The following is a 14,513-nucleotide window of genomic DNA, read 5'->3' as shown; positions in this document are numbered from 1 at the left end:
TGTGTATGGAATGAATCCGATATGAATCGGTCGTAAGTATGAAACGAATCCTATACGAATCGATCGCATGAAATTAATCTGATAAGAACCGGTTTTAGAGTGTATGAAATGAATCTAATATAGATCAGACCGTGGAGAGTACGAAATGAACCCGGTACGAATCGATTTGCCGCTGAGGCGACTGGAATTGAAACGGGTTGTAGCGTGTATGAAAATGAAATAGAGACGAATCTTTGTAACTGTATGTAATGAATCCTGATAGGAACCGGCCGTAAAGTGTATGAAAGGAAACCAACATGCATTGGATTGTGCGACTATCAGGGGGAGTAGCAGTGAGGCGAAGGTTTTAACAAACGAATCGAGACCCTTGGCTGAAATTCGAAGCACGAAGGATTCGATCTGTAGTGACTGTCGGACTTGGAGGAATGACAGGCAACATGCGAACGATACCTGTAATGCTGAAATGACGGGTGCGAATCAATGTATTGTTGGTATGAGTGGATTAGACTCAAGTGACAAGTGTGTGAAGTGAATGAGTGAAATGTTTGCCGTGACATAGGCTGACTGCGATAAACGACGTTTCAGATGATAAGTGACGAGTTGAACTGTGGAGCATGTAATGAAATGCGACCGAGCCAATTGGGGACAAAACAACTGGAGCACACCGTAACGAATTGGTGCATCTCGGATGCGACCGATTTGAATCGGGGCACGGTATATGACAGTCAAATTAATGAAATATCTGTTATGGCAGAGGCATAAGTCGGTCGTGCCGCGACTGCGACTGATGATGAACCGGACTCTGGAGCATGCACTGAAATGAGGCTAAAGCACTGGGGCACACCATAACGAATCGGTGCATCACGTATGCAACTGGATTTGAAACGGAGCGCGGTACGTGGTGGTGAAATTATTTTGTTTGCCATGACAGAGGCACGAATAGATCATGCCGCTGTTGCGACTGACCGTTAATCGTGCATGCTCTGGAGCATGTACTGAAATGTGGCTGAAATACCTGGGGTGCGCCGAGACAAATTGATGCACGATGCGACTGTATTCGTATCGGAGCGTGATACGTGACAGTGAAATGATTTCCCATGACAGAGACATGAATCAGAGAACCGAAACCTGCAACCGACAATGAATCCTGACTCTGGAGCATGTACTGAAATTAGGCCGTAAACAACTGGGGCACATCGGAACGAACCGGTGCATCACGGATGTGACTAGATTCGAATCGGAGCGCGGTAAGTGACAGTGAAATGAGTGACAAAGTTTGCCATGACAGAGGTCCGAATTGGTCGTGCCGCGATTGCGACTGACAATGAACGGGACTCTGGAGCATGTACTGAAATGAGGCTGAAAAATACCTGGGGCATGCTGGACGAATTGGTGCATCGTAGATGCGACTGGATTCATATCGGAACGTGATACGTGACAGTGAAATGATTTACCATGACAGAGGCATGAGTCGGTGACTCAACAAATTGGACTCTGGAGCATGTATAGAAATGAGGCTGAACAACTGGGGCGCACCGGGATGAATCGGTGCATTGTGGATGCGACTGGATTTGAATCGGAGCACGGTAGGTGAGAGTGAAATGATTTGAAATTATCTGAAATGGTTTGAAATGGTTCGGCCTTGACATGGCACTGACCAGTGCCCATCAAATCCACGAGAAACATCGATTAGTCTGTGGAGCATAAAACAGTGAGACACGCCTAAACAAAGCTGTGTCTTTGCGTCGGTGTGAGGTACACAAAAACAAAGAAATGTTTGGTATGATCACGTTACGAGTAGTAGACAGACGTCACGCCTGTGTGTAGGGTTTTACGAATGACTCTTAAGTTTGATATCGAGGTTTAGTGACGAGACATTTACAATGTATGAAATGACAAGTCAACCGAAAAACCCTACCTGCGACAGCCGAATCGACGCGTTAGTACGTAAATTGCGAACGGGAACGAGGACCTCGAACAACTACGAAGCGGTAACTCACGGACGCTGATGAGTTTCGAAGAGTCGGCCTAGTGACGTCATACCACGCACAGGAAACCGACAAAGACCACAGGCGAGCGGGCTGGTTAAATACCCCCTGGACTCCTCCCATAAATTCAGGCCACCATACTGGCCTTCCTACATATATATATATATTTTTTTTTTTTTTTCGGCAAATTATTGTAATCGGCAACACCTATATATTCGTGGGAGATAGAGTACAGCAGAACCCCTGCATTTTGAAACCGTACAAAATCACATTTAGTATTAAGCAGTATTAAAACCACTACACCATACCTTAATATTAATTTATATACAGGTGTCCTATTTCTCATAAACTATCATTAACCACTAACTTGTAATCCCCACAGTGTGTACAGTATTAAAGTATAAGTTCACCTTTTTCAAAAGAAAGTAATAAATGCACAGTTGATTTGCAGGTAAAAAATATATTTTTTTTTTAGGAGCCTGTAGAGCATTGCACCCTTGATCAGCAGATGGCTGATGCTATGCAGGTCTCCTGCAAACTGTCAGTGACAGAGGGAATCAATGAATTACCCTACCCGCCCTCAATCTATCCATTATCATATACAATGCCTTGAAAAAGTAGTCATACCCCTTGAACTTTTCCACATTTTGTCGCGGTACAACCAAAAAATGTACCATATTTATCGGCGTATAACACGCACCCCAAGTTTAGGAGGGAATTTTAAGGCAAAAAACTTTTAGGAGGGAAGTTTAAGAATTTAAAAAAACTTACATTAAAATGCCCATCAATGCAGCCTTGTTAGTGTCCATCTGCAGCCTTGTCCATCATTGTAACCCTGTCCAGTGCCCATCTGCAGCCTTGTCCAGTACCTTTGCAGCCTTGCCCAGTGCCTTTGCAGCCTTGCCAGTCTCTGCAGCATTTCCCCATTTTAAATTTGGCACAGGTGGAGAGGAGAGAGCGGAGCCAGGCTACAGAAAGCCGAGCGTACTTCGGCTTTACTCGGCCACTGATTGCGAGAGGAGCAAGCGCCGCTGACATACAGAAAGCCAAGTATACTTCGGCTAGTTTCGGCTCTGCTCACAGTCAGGGGCGGGACTGCGAGAGGAGCCAAGACTTACCAAAGTACATTCGGCTTTCTGTATGTCAGAGGAGCTCGCCCCTCTCGCAATCAGTGGAGGTGGGCGGGACTGCGAGAGGAGCCAAGTAAAGCCGAATGTACTTCGGCTTTGTGTATCTTGGCTCCGCTCGCTCGTTTCCCCTAATCAGCGGGAGATCGGCGGGGTATCGGCGTATAACAAGCACCCATGATTTCCCCCTGATTTTAAGGGGAAAAAAGTGCATGTTATACGCCGATAAATGCGGTATTTTATTGGGATTTTATGTGATAGACCAACACAAAGTGGCACACAATTGTGAAGTGAAAGGAAAATGATAAATGGTTTTCAAAATGTTTTTCAAATAAATATATGAAAAGTGTGGCATGCATTTGTATTCAGCCCCTTTACTCTGATACCCCTAACTAAAATCTAGTGGAACCGATTGCCTTCAGAAGTCACCTAATTAGTAAATAAAGTCCACCCGTGTGTAATTTAATCTCAGCATAAATACAGCTATTCTGTGAAGCTCATCTCACGGAGCACTGTTCAATCCATCATCCAAAAATGGAAAGAGTATGGCACAACTGCCAACCTACCAAGACATGGCCGTCCCACTAAACTGACAGGCTGGGCAAGGAGAGCATTAATTAGAGAAGCAGCCAAGAGGCCCTGGGTGACTCTGGAGGAGCTTCAGGAATCCACAGCTTAGGTGGGAGAATCTGTCTACAGGACTACTATTAATCGTGCACTCCACAATTCTGGCCTTTATGGAAGAGTCGCAAGAATAAAGCCCTCTTTGAAAGAAAGCCATAAGAAGTCCTGTTTGCGGGAAGCCATGTGGGGGACACAGCAAACATGTGGAAGAAGGTGCTCTGGTCAGAAGAGACCAAAATTAAACTTTTTGGCCTAAAAGCAAAACTCTATGTGTGGCGGAAAATGATTACTGCACATCATCCTGAACACACCATCCCCACCGTGAAACGTGATGGTGGCAACATCATGTTGTGGGGGATGCTTTTCTTCAGCAAGGACAGGGAAGCTGGTCAGAATTGACGGGAAGATGGATGGAGCTAAATGCAGGGCAATCTGTTAGAGTCTGCAAAAGACTTGAGACTGGGGTGGAGGTTCACCTTCCAGCAGGCCAACAACCCTAAACATCCAGCCAGAGCTACAATGAAATGGCTTAGCGCAGGGGTGTCCAAAACTTTTTTCACAGAGGGCCAGATTTGATGAAGTGAACATGCGTGAGGGACAACCATTTTGCCTGACATTCTTTGAACCATTAAAATTCGGTCTAAGTGTGTTCGTTCAAGCACTAATACACTGCCTAACAAGAATTCTCTTGCTTTTGTCACACTCGTTCCCGACACACAGACGAATGCCATGCTCTTTAGGGGTACCGTTAATTCTTAACGGTACTCCACACATTGGAAAACATGAGGTGCTTTTGGTGCAGTGCAATTTAAAAAAAAAAAAAAAGCCCGGGACTTCTTTCCCTGCATTTTTGTGGGTAGAGAAGCCCGTTGAAATTAATGGGTTGCCCTACAAGGAGCACACAGATGTGAACCAAGGGCTTGTTCACATGTCAGGTTGGAGGGGCAGTAAAACCACATGGTTAAGCTGTTTTTACCACCCCCAACTTCTCCCCTTTATCTGCAGGGGGAGCAGCTGGGGGGTGTACACATGCTGTGGCTGCAGCTGGAGGTATACCCAGAGAGAATGGGCTTGCACTTCCACTACCCCGCAACTGTGTGGATTGCACAGTTGCGGTATAGTGATGCTGCATTTACGGGCTTAAATCAGGTGGTAAGGAGGCAACATAATGCCTCTTTACCACCTTTCAAATGCCTCTGAAAAGCGATCTGTGCATGGATTTCTTTTCAAAGAAGCAGCAGTCCTGGCTGTTATCACACACAAGCCCTACAAACTCAGTTCTGATGGTACAGGAATTGGGGGGGGGGGGGGGGGGTCCGAATTAAAAGACATACACACATACAAATGCACGCACACACATACAGACACATAGACATACAAACAGACATATATACAGACACATGCACACACATACAGACATATATACAGACACATGCACACACATACAGACAGACACATGAATACACACACATACAGACACATGCACACACATACATACAGACATATGCACACACATACAGACACATGCACACACATACAGACACATGCACACACATACATACAGACACATGCACACTAGCGATGAGCTCGGTGTTCAAGTCGAACGCATGTTCCACTTGAGCACCGTCTGTTCGCCTGTTCGGAGAATCCAGAACTTTGTGGGCTGTTCGTGCCATATTCGTGTGGCGCTCACGGCCCACAGTGCACTGAGCCATCGCAGTGCATTGCAGGCTGATAATTGGCCAAGAATGCACTGTGACCCTGCATGCTTGGCCAATCACAGCGCCGGCAGCGAGGAGAGCCATAATTGGCCTGTGGCCAATTATAGCTCAGGGGGGGTTTAGTACATGCCCCACACTATATAAGGCCACCAGCGTAGCGGCCTTGTGTAGTGTGTTGGCATGCAGGGAGAGAGCAGGATAGGCAGGGACAGTGTCATCTTTGCTTGTTAACCTAGCGCAGTTACAGTGGGTGTATTGTGCCTCCTGCACAGTATACACCTGAAGCTACCCCTTATTGCTGGTGTTGTTCTGTTTCTGTAACACAGGCATCTGCAGCAGTTACAGTGGGTGTAGTGTGCCTCCTGCACAGTATACTCCTGAAGCTACCCCTTATTACTGGTTTTGTTCTGTTTCTCTAACACAGGCATCTGCAGCAGTTACAGTGGATGTATAATGCCTCCTGCACAGTATACACCCAAAGCTACCCCTTATTGCTGGTGTTGTTCTGTTTTTATACCACAGGCAGATGCCGCAGTTAGAGTCGGTGTATTGTGCCACGTGCACAGTATACAACTGAAGCTACCCCAATTGCTGGTGTTCTTCAGATCCTATACCACAGGCAGGCAGGCAGCTGCAGTAATTACATTGGTGTACTGTGTCATCTGCTCAATGTGCTCCTAAAGCTACCCCAAATGCTGGTTTTCCCATCTCCCTGCAGGCCATTGCTATGTCTGGAATGCCAACAAGGAGAGGCAGACAGTCACGAGCCAATAAAAGAGGGCAAGCAGGCTCTGTGTCTAGAGACAACATTGCTGGTCGTGGAAACGGTGCATCGTCACCAGCACGTGGCCATGGGACACGCTTGTCCTTATTTTCGGCAGCTGAACGTGTTGAGCCACATCATGCCGAAGACTTGGTAGAGTGGATGACCAAGCCCTCCTCATCCTCCCTCACCCAGGCTCAGGGTACTGGCAAAGCAGCTGCAAACGAGTCCTCTTCCCTTGTCTCAATATCATCAGTCACTCCTTACCTAGACCCACCATGTCCTCCTGAGGAGTCCCCCAAACTGTTTGAGCACAGTGTTGGGTGCATGCTCCAGGAGGATCCCCAGCGTTTTGAAGGCTCTGATGATGATACCCAGCTAGAGGAAAGCAGAAGCGTGAGCGCAAAGAGAGGGGATGCTCTAGAAGGACAGCAATCTGGCAGTCATGTTCCACCAGCTGCAGCATACTGCCAGGTTTGCTCCAGTGTTGAAGAGGGAGGGGATGATGAGGTCACTGACTCCACATGGGTGCCTGATAGGAGAGAGGAGGAGGAGGAGCAGGCACATCTCTAATGAGGCAGGATGCCCTCCGGGGGCCAGCTTAAGGGCAGCACACCGACTGAATCACAACGCAGAGCTCCACCTCTGCAGGGTGCTGCCTCCTCGCATTATTCCAAAAGTTCTTTGGTGTGGACCTTTTTGAGACGAGTGCATCAGATCGCACCGCTGCTATTTGCAACATATGTCTCAAGCGTATCTCGCGTGGCCAAAACATCAGCCGCTTGGGCACCACATGCTTGACCAGACATATGTTGACCTGCCATGCAGCTCGTTGGCAAGCGTACCTTAAAGACCCACACCAAAGAACAAAAGCAGACCTCTCCTAGCTCCTCATCAACTGGGATTTCCAACCCCACTAGACCTTCAGTCCTCTCTGAAACCTGCACTGAGAGGAATAAAGGTGTAGAATTAGGTGTGTCATAGACAAGTACTTGTGGGCACTCTGCTAGCAGTAGACCGACGTCCGATTGTAGCAGGCAAATTTCCCTGCCCCAGCTGCTGGACCGTTGAAAGAAGTTCACTCCCAGCCATCCACATGTTCACTCCCATGTTCACTCCCAGCGGTTGAATGCTAGCTTGGCTAATTTGCTAGCACTTCAACTGCTGCCTTTTCAGTTGGTAGACTTGGCCCCCTTCCGTGAGTTCATGCAATGTGTGGTTCCTCAGTGTCAGGTTCCCAAACGCCACTTTTTCTCACGGAAGGGGATTCCAGCTCTCTACCAGCATGTGGAAGGCAATGTCCATGCCTTGCTGGACAGGGTGGTCAGCGGTAAGGTGCACATTAACGCTGACTCATGGTCCAGCAGGCATGGACAGGGACGTTACCTATCTTTCATGGCCCATTGGGTCACTCTTCTGGCAGCTGGGAAGGATGCAGGACAAGGTGCAGTAGTGTTGGAGGTTGTTCCGCCACCCTGCCTCCAAAATGCTACTACTGGTTGTGACACACCTTTCTCCTCCACCCCCTCCTCTTCTTCTTCCTCCATGGCCTCTTCCTGTGATTTGTCCTCGGAAACCAGTGGTGCTCCGTAGGCGCTCAAGGGGCTACGCAAGTACGCAGGCAAAAAGATGCCATGCCGTGCTTGCGCTGGTGTGTTTGGGGGACAGGAGCCACACTGGGGCAGATATTTTGTCAGCTCTGCAGGGACAGGCCGAGAGGTTGTTGATGCCACAAAAGCCAGGAATGGTGATTTGCGACAATGGCACCAACCTCCTCTCCGCCCTCCGACAGGGACAACTGACCCATGAGCCCTGTGTGGCCCACATCCTGAACCTGGTGGTGTAGTGGTTCTTGGGCAGGTACCCGGGCTTACAGGATGTCCTTAGGCAGGCCAGCAAAGTCTGCGTGCATTTCCACCGATCATATAATGCCAGTGCTCGGCTGGCTGAGCTCCAAAAGGAGTTGACCCTGCCCAAGAACCGCCTTATATGTGACATGCCCACCAGGTGGAACTCAACGTTGGCCATGCTGCAGCGACTGCACATGCAGCAGAGGGCCATCAATGAGTACTTGTGTGACTACAGCACCAGGATAGGGTCAGGGGAGTTCAGTTTTTTTTCACCACGCCAGTGGGGCATGATCAGGGATGCATGCACTGTCCTGTCATCATTTGAGGAGGCCACGAGAATGGTGAGCAGTGACAGTGCATGCATCAGTGACACTACCTCTTGTCCACCTGCATACACTGCGTGGAATAATGGGCAGAGCACTAGAGGCAGAACAGAGGCAGGAAGAGGAGGACTTCCTTGCCTCTCAAGGCCCCCTTTATCCAGTGTTCCTGCTGTCCCACTCATCACACAGGAAGAGGAGGAGGAGGAGGATTGTGTCAGCATGGAGGTGGAGCCTGGCACTCATCAGCAGCAGTCTTTTAGGGATGATTCACAGTCCCAAGAAGCCCATGGACTTGTACGTGGCCAGGAAGTGGTGGCTGCAGATCATGTCCTCCTTAGTGACCCAGAGGACTCTGGACTGAATGCCTCAGATAACCTACGCTGCATGGCCTCCCTGATCCTGCAAAGCCTGCGGAAGGATCCTCTGGCTGGCAACTCTCCTTGATCCACAGTACAAGGGTAAGGTTGCCGACCTTATCTTGCCGTCGCAGAGGGGGCAGAGGATGAGACATCTCTGGGAGGCCTTGCATAAAGGTCTGTGCAACGTGTTCCCAGAGACTGGGAGGTTACAAACTCCTGGTCCTGGACAATGTGTTGCTGAGGCTTCGGTCAGTCACAGAAGGAGCGGTGGAGAGGGTGGCCATCTGACCGATGCGTTCAGACAATTTTTTTTAAATCAGACGCTGGCAACCATCGCCAGCGTCTTATTTACATGGTACAGGAATACCTAGGGGCAAGGTCAGACTTGGACACCTTTCCCACCGAAAATCCTCTGGTTTACTGGGTCTTGAGGATGGATCACTGGCCAGAGCTTGCTCAGTATGCAATTGAGCTACTGGCCTGTCCTGCATCCAGCATTCTTTCGGAACGCACATTCAGTGCTGCTGGAGGCTTTGCAACTGATCACAGGGTGCGCCTGTCCACCAACTCGGTTGATCGATTGACCTTCATAAAGATGAATCAGTCTTGGATCACCACCAGCTACCAAGCACCTGAAGCTGATGTAACCGAATCATTTTTTTGAAATGTCACATCCCTTCAAGACTGCCTATGCTGATGCTGAGTAAGTGTCCTGTTATGTTGACTGACTATCCTCTTCCTCCTCAATGATCCTGCTGATAGCTTGGAAGAACATTTTTGGTTCTGGGTGCTGCCACCAGTGGCTAAGGCCCAATTTTACAGCCCCTGTTTAACAGGGGAGTGTGATTACAAATTTTGATGCAATACTTTTCAGCAGGACTCATTAGTGCACTCCAACTAGAGTATCTGGGAGAGGTTGCAGTGTCATGGCGCCAGTGCCTAAGTCCAAATTTTTCAGCCCGTTTAAATGGGGCATGTAATTACAATTTTTGATGCAATGCTTTGCAGCAGGGCTCATTCTTGCACTCCAACTAGAGTATCTGGGAGAGGTTGCAGTGTTGTGGCACCAGCACCAGTGCCTAAGGCCCAATTTTTCAGCCCGTTTAACAGGGGTGTGTAATTAAAATTTTTGATGCAATACTTTGCAGCAAGGCTCATTCCTGCGCTCCAACTAGAGTATCTGTGAGGGGTTGCAGTGTTGTGGCACCAGTGCCTAAGGCCCAATTTTTAAGCCCCTGTTTAATAGGAGCATGCAATTACAATTCCTGTTATAATATTTCACAGCAGGGCCCGTTCCAGCGCACACCGAGAGTAACTGTGAAGACTTACAGTGTTGTGGCACCAGCACCACCACCACCACAACCACCAAAGACCCAATTTTTCTACCACTGTTCAACAATGGTATGTAATTACAATTCTTGATATAATAGTTCACAGCAGGGAGCTCCAGCGCCCACCAAGAGTCACTTTGAGGGCTTACAGTGTTAACTTGTGGCAACACCAACACCTTATGCCGCGTACACACGATCAAACAAGCGGGTGGAAAAGTCCGGCAAACTCAAGTCCGCCGGACAATCCCCCCGTGTGTAGCCTCCTGCATACTTTTTTGACCCGAAAGTACGGCGGACTTAGAATGTAGTTTTACACTCCAATCTTCCCGCCGGACTCGCATTTCGGCGGACAATCCGGCCGTGTGTGCGCCAGTCCGCCGTACTTTTGAAATGAGCGGACTTTTCCCACCCGGAGAAAAGTCCGCTCATTTCGAGCGGGTCTCCAGGTAGGCGGGGCCCGCGAAGGAGACGCCGATGGCCCCGCCACCTGGTATGGACTTAAAGGGGAACCCCAACGCCGGAAAAAATCGGTGTGGGGGCCCCCCCAAGTCCACAACAGACCCTTGTCCGAGCACGCTACCCGGCCGGACAGGAAAGGAGGGGCGAGCGAGCGCCCCCCCCCCCCTCCTGAGCCGTACCAGGCCGCGTGCCCTCAACATGGGGGGTGCCTTGGGGAAGGGGGGCCGCGCGGCCCCCCACCCCAAAGCACCTTGTCCCCATGTTGATGAGGACAAGGGCCTCTTCCCGACAACCCTGGCCGTTGGTTGTCGGGGTCTGCGGGCGGGGGGCTTATTGGAATCCGGGAGCCCCCTTTAATAAGGGGGCCCCCGGATACCGGCCCCCCACCCTATGTGAATGAGTATGGGGTACAATGTACCCCTACCCATTCACCTGTACAAAAAAAAAACACAACACACAAGATAAAATAATTTATTGCACAGCTCCGGGGGTCTTCCGTCTTCGGGGGTCTTCCGTCTTCGGGGGTCTTCTCGCCGGACTCCTCCGCTATCTTCTTGTAGCTCTTTTACTAGCGGAGGAGCCCGGCATTCTTCTTCGTCGCCGCGGCCTCTTCTTCCGACTTCGGGGGTCTTGCCCCCCTCTTCTTCTCCTTCTTCTCCTGGAGATGTTGACTCGACGTTCTCTCCGGCCGCAATGCCAGGGACGCGCTGCGACTTATATAGGGACAAGGGGCGGTGTCACATGGGTTGATGTCACATGGGTTGATGTCACATGGCGACAGTCCCAGCATCCTCCGGGACTATGACAACGTAAGGGGGCGGGGTCACCATGTGACACCAACCCATGTGACATCAACCCATGTGACACCGCCCCTTGTCCCTATATAAGTCGTAACGCAGCGCGTCCCTGGCATTGCGGCCGGAGAGAACGTCGAGTCAACATCTCCAGGAGAAGAAGGAGAAGAAGAAGAAGAAGAACGGAAGGCGGCGGCGGCGACAGAAGACCGGGCCACCGCCTGTAAAAGAGCTATAAGAAGGCGCGGTGGCCCGGCAGAAGAACCGAAGAGGGGGACAAGACCCCCGAAGTCGGAAGAAGAGGCCGCGGCGACGAAGAAGAATGCCGGGCTCCTCCGCTAGTAAAAGAGCTACAAGAAGATAGCGGAGGAGTCCGGCGAGAAGACCCCCGAAGACGGAAGACCCCCGGAGCTGTGCAATAAATTATTTTATCTTGTGTGTTGTATTTTTTTTTGTACAGGTGAATGGGTAGGGGTACATTGTACCCCATACTCATTCACATAGGGTGGGGGGCCGGTATCCGGGGGCCCCTTATTAAAGGGGGCTCCCGGATTCCGATAAGCCCCCCGCCCGCAGACCCCGACAACCAACGGCCAGGGTTGTCGGGAAGAGGCCCTTGTCCTCATCAACATGGGGACAAGGTGCTTTGGGGTGGGGGGGCCGCGTGGCCCCCCCCTTCCCCAAGGCACCCCCCATGTTGAGGGCACGCAGCCTGGTACGGCTCAGGGGGGAGGGGCGCTCGCTCGCCCCTCCTTTCCTGGCCGGCCGGGTAGCGTGCTCGGACAAGGGTCTGTTGTGGACTTGGGGGGACCGCCACGCCAATTTTTTTCAGCGTTGGGGTTCCCCTTTAAGTCCATACCAGGCGGCGGGGCCAGCGACGTATCCTTCGCGGGCCCCGCCTACCTGGAGACGCGCTCAAAATGAGCAGACTTTCCTCCGCGTGTGTGGGCGAGTCCGTTCATTTCAAAAGTAGGGCGGATAGTACGGCGGACTTAGTACGCCGTATTAGTCCGCTGAAAAAGTGCCGTGTGTGGGCAAGTAGCCCGTTTGGAAAGTCCGACGGACAGTCTGGCGGGAAGTCCGCCAGACTAAGTACGTCAGACAGACGGCTACGTGTGTACGCGGCTTTAGGGACACATTTATGCAGGGCATATAGGGCAGTCCCCTACTTTCAAACATCCAACTTACAAACGTCTCCTACTTGCAAACGGAAGGAGACAACAGGAAGTGAAATGAAAAAAGACGGACAGCCAAAAAAATTATACAGGGGTGATAACCCTTCCCTATGTTTTCCAAAAAGCTTAAAAATAGATTTTTTGACTGGGGCTACACTTTAAAAATGTACCAGTTCAAAATTACAAACAAATTCTACTTAACACAACAAACCTACTCAGTCCCTGTCTTGTTTGCACCGCCTGTATACTGCTGTATACTGCCCCCCAGCGGCCACGTCATTTGGACTTGATTGACAGCAGCGCGAGCCAATTGCTGCGCTGCTATCAATCTATCCAATGAAGAGCCGGGAAGACCAGGCTGAGAAGAGCCAAGAAGCCAGCGCATTCTTGACATGGGACTTTCGAGGGCTTAGGTAAGTAAAACGGGGGGCTGGGGGGCCGGTAATCATCAGATGTTTTTTCACCTTATTGCCTATCAAGCATTAAGGTGAAAAAACAAGCACCTTTACAACCCCTTTAACCCAAAATCAGTTTTTTAACAGACCAAGGCAATTGCCATGTCCCACCCAGTGGTGTCAGAGATTAGAGCAAAGTCCCCCCTACCCAATTGACAGTAGAGGGATTAGGCGTAGGAACTTGCCTTTCAATGGTAGGAGTCAGTTCATCAGAGTTCTCTCCTAAAGTATTATAAGTGTCCAAGATGGCGACAGGAGCAGATGTGTTTTAGTGCTGCTCCGCCTTCCAGATCTCTTGTCCTGATCCATCACGGTGCTGGAAGGCTCACCTGCCGCTCCTGACTGCCTGGATCTGACCGCTCTTGCCCGGCTACAGACGGGGAGGCTCCGTTTGGAAACAAAACAAAAAAGGGAACACTCTGCAAGCCGAGGGTAAGGCCGCCGCCATAACCCTTACTGCTATGGCTTCCCAGATGGAGGAGGTGAGTTACAAGGCTGCAACTCCTGCGGCTTCTCCGGAGCACACAGCCCTCATGGAAGCCATCAATGCCTGCAAAACGGCCCTGAACGTGAAAATGGACCATGTCTATACTGAATTAAGGCTGATTAGGAGAGACACTGATACCTTTAGGGGTCAGGTGGCTGAGGTGGAGCAGCGTGTATCCTCGACAGAGGACATACAGGGGGAACACACGTCAGACCTCCATACCCTAAAGATCAGAGTGAAACACTTGGAATCGCAGGCTGAAGATGCCACAAATCGCAACAGATGCAAAAATGTGTGCATTTTGGGGCTGCCTGAGGGAGCAGATGGCAATGATACTCTCTTCATTGAAAAGCTGCTGCGCTCTCTCCTATCCCATGCCTCAGTCTTACCCCACTTTGCGGTGGAGCGTGCCCACCGGGTTTCCCCAGTCAGAGGGCCTCAGGGAGCACCCCCACGCACCTTCATATTTAAACTACTGAACTTTCATGATTGTGACCTGATCCTGCACGAGGCGCGCAATGTGGGGGAGCTGAAATATGAAAACCCTAAGCTCCTCATATTTCCGGATTACTCCATTGAAACACGCCTACAGAAGTCACCTGAGGCGGCGTCCTCCTGGCTGGATACGATTTGCGGCATTTGATTGCCATACCTTATCTTAGTATGATGCTTCTTTTAGTGGCCACTTGACAATTTTGATGGTGACCCTCTGTTTTCCCCCTGGAACTGGGACTGCTCTGGAGGGGAGACTACTCTTCTCTACCTCACTGGGTCCTCCAGGGGAACAGAGCCACATTCTCCTGTATTCTCTTGCTCCTGGGAGCTCAGGTGGGATTGGGACTGCCCACCAACTGTCTTTTGCTTTGAGCTCCCTGCTTGGGGGCCCACACTAGCCTCAGGAAGCTCCTATTGACTGTGATAAGTTTTGTACCCCCAGCTTTCTGGGTAACCAGCACATAATTTATTATCCGGATGACCCTGTTATGGGTTAGCAGACCTATGTACTGTATGCCTCTTGCACACGTTACCTCCAATGCATGGCAACTTGCCATGCTCC

The sequence above is a fragment of the Lithobates pipiens genome, unplaced genomic scaffold (genome assembly GCF_037356315.1).
Source record: "Lithobates pipiens isolate NorthernLeopardFrog02 unplaced genomic scaffold, aLitPip1_a1.2 Scaffold_22, whole genome shotgun sequence".
In the NCBI taxonomy this organism is placed as follows: domain Eukaryota; kingdom Metazoa; phylum Chordata; class Amphibia; order Anura; family Ranidae; genus Lithobates; species Lithobates pipiens.
Note: the sequence above shows the minus strand (reverse complement) of the source record.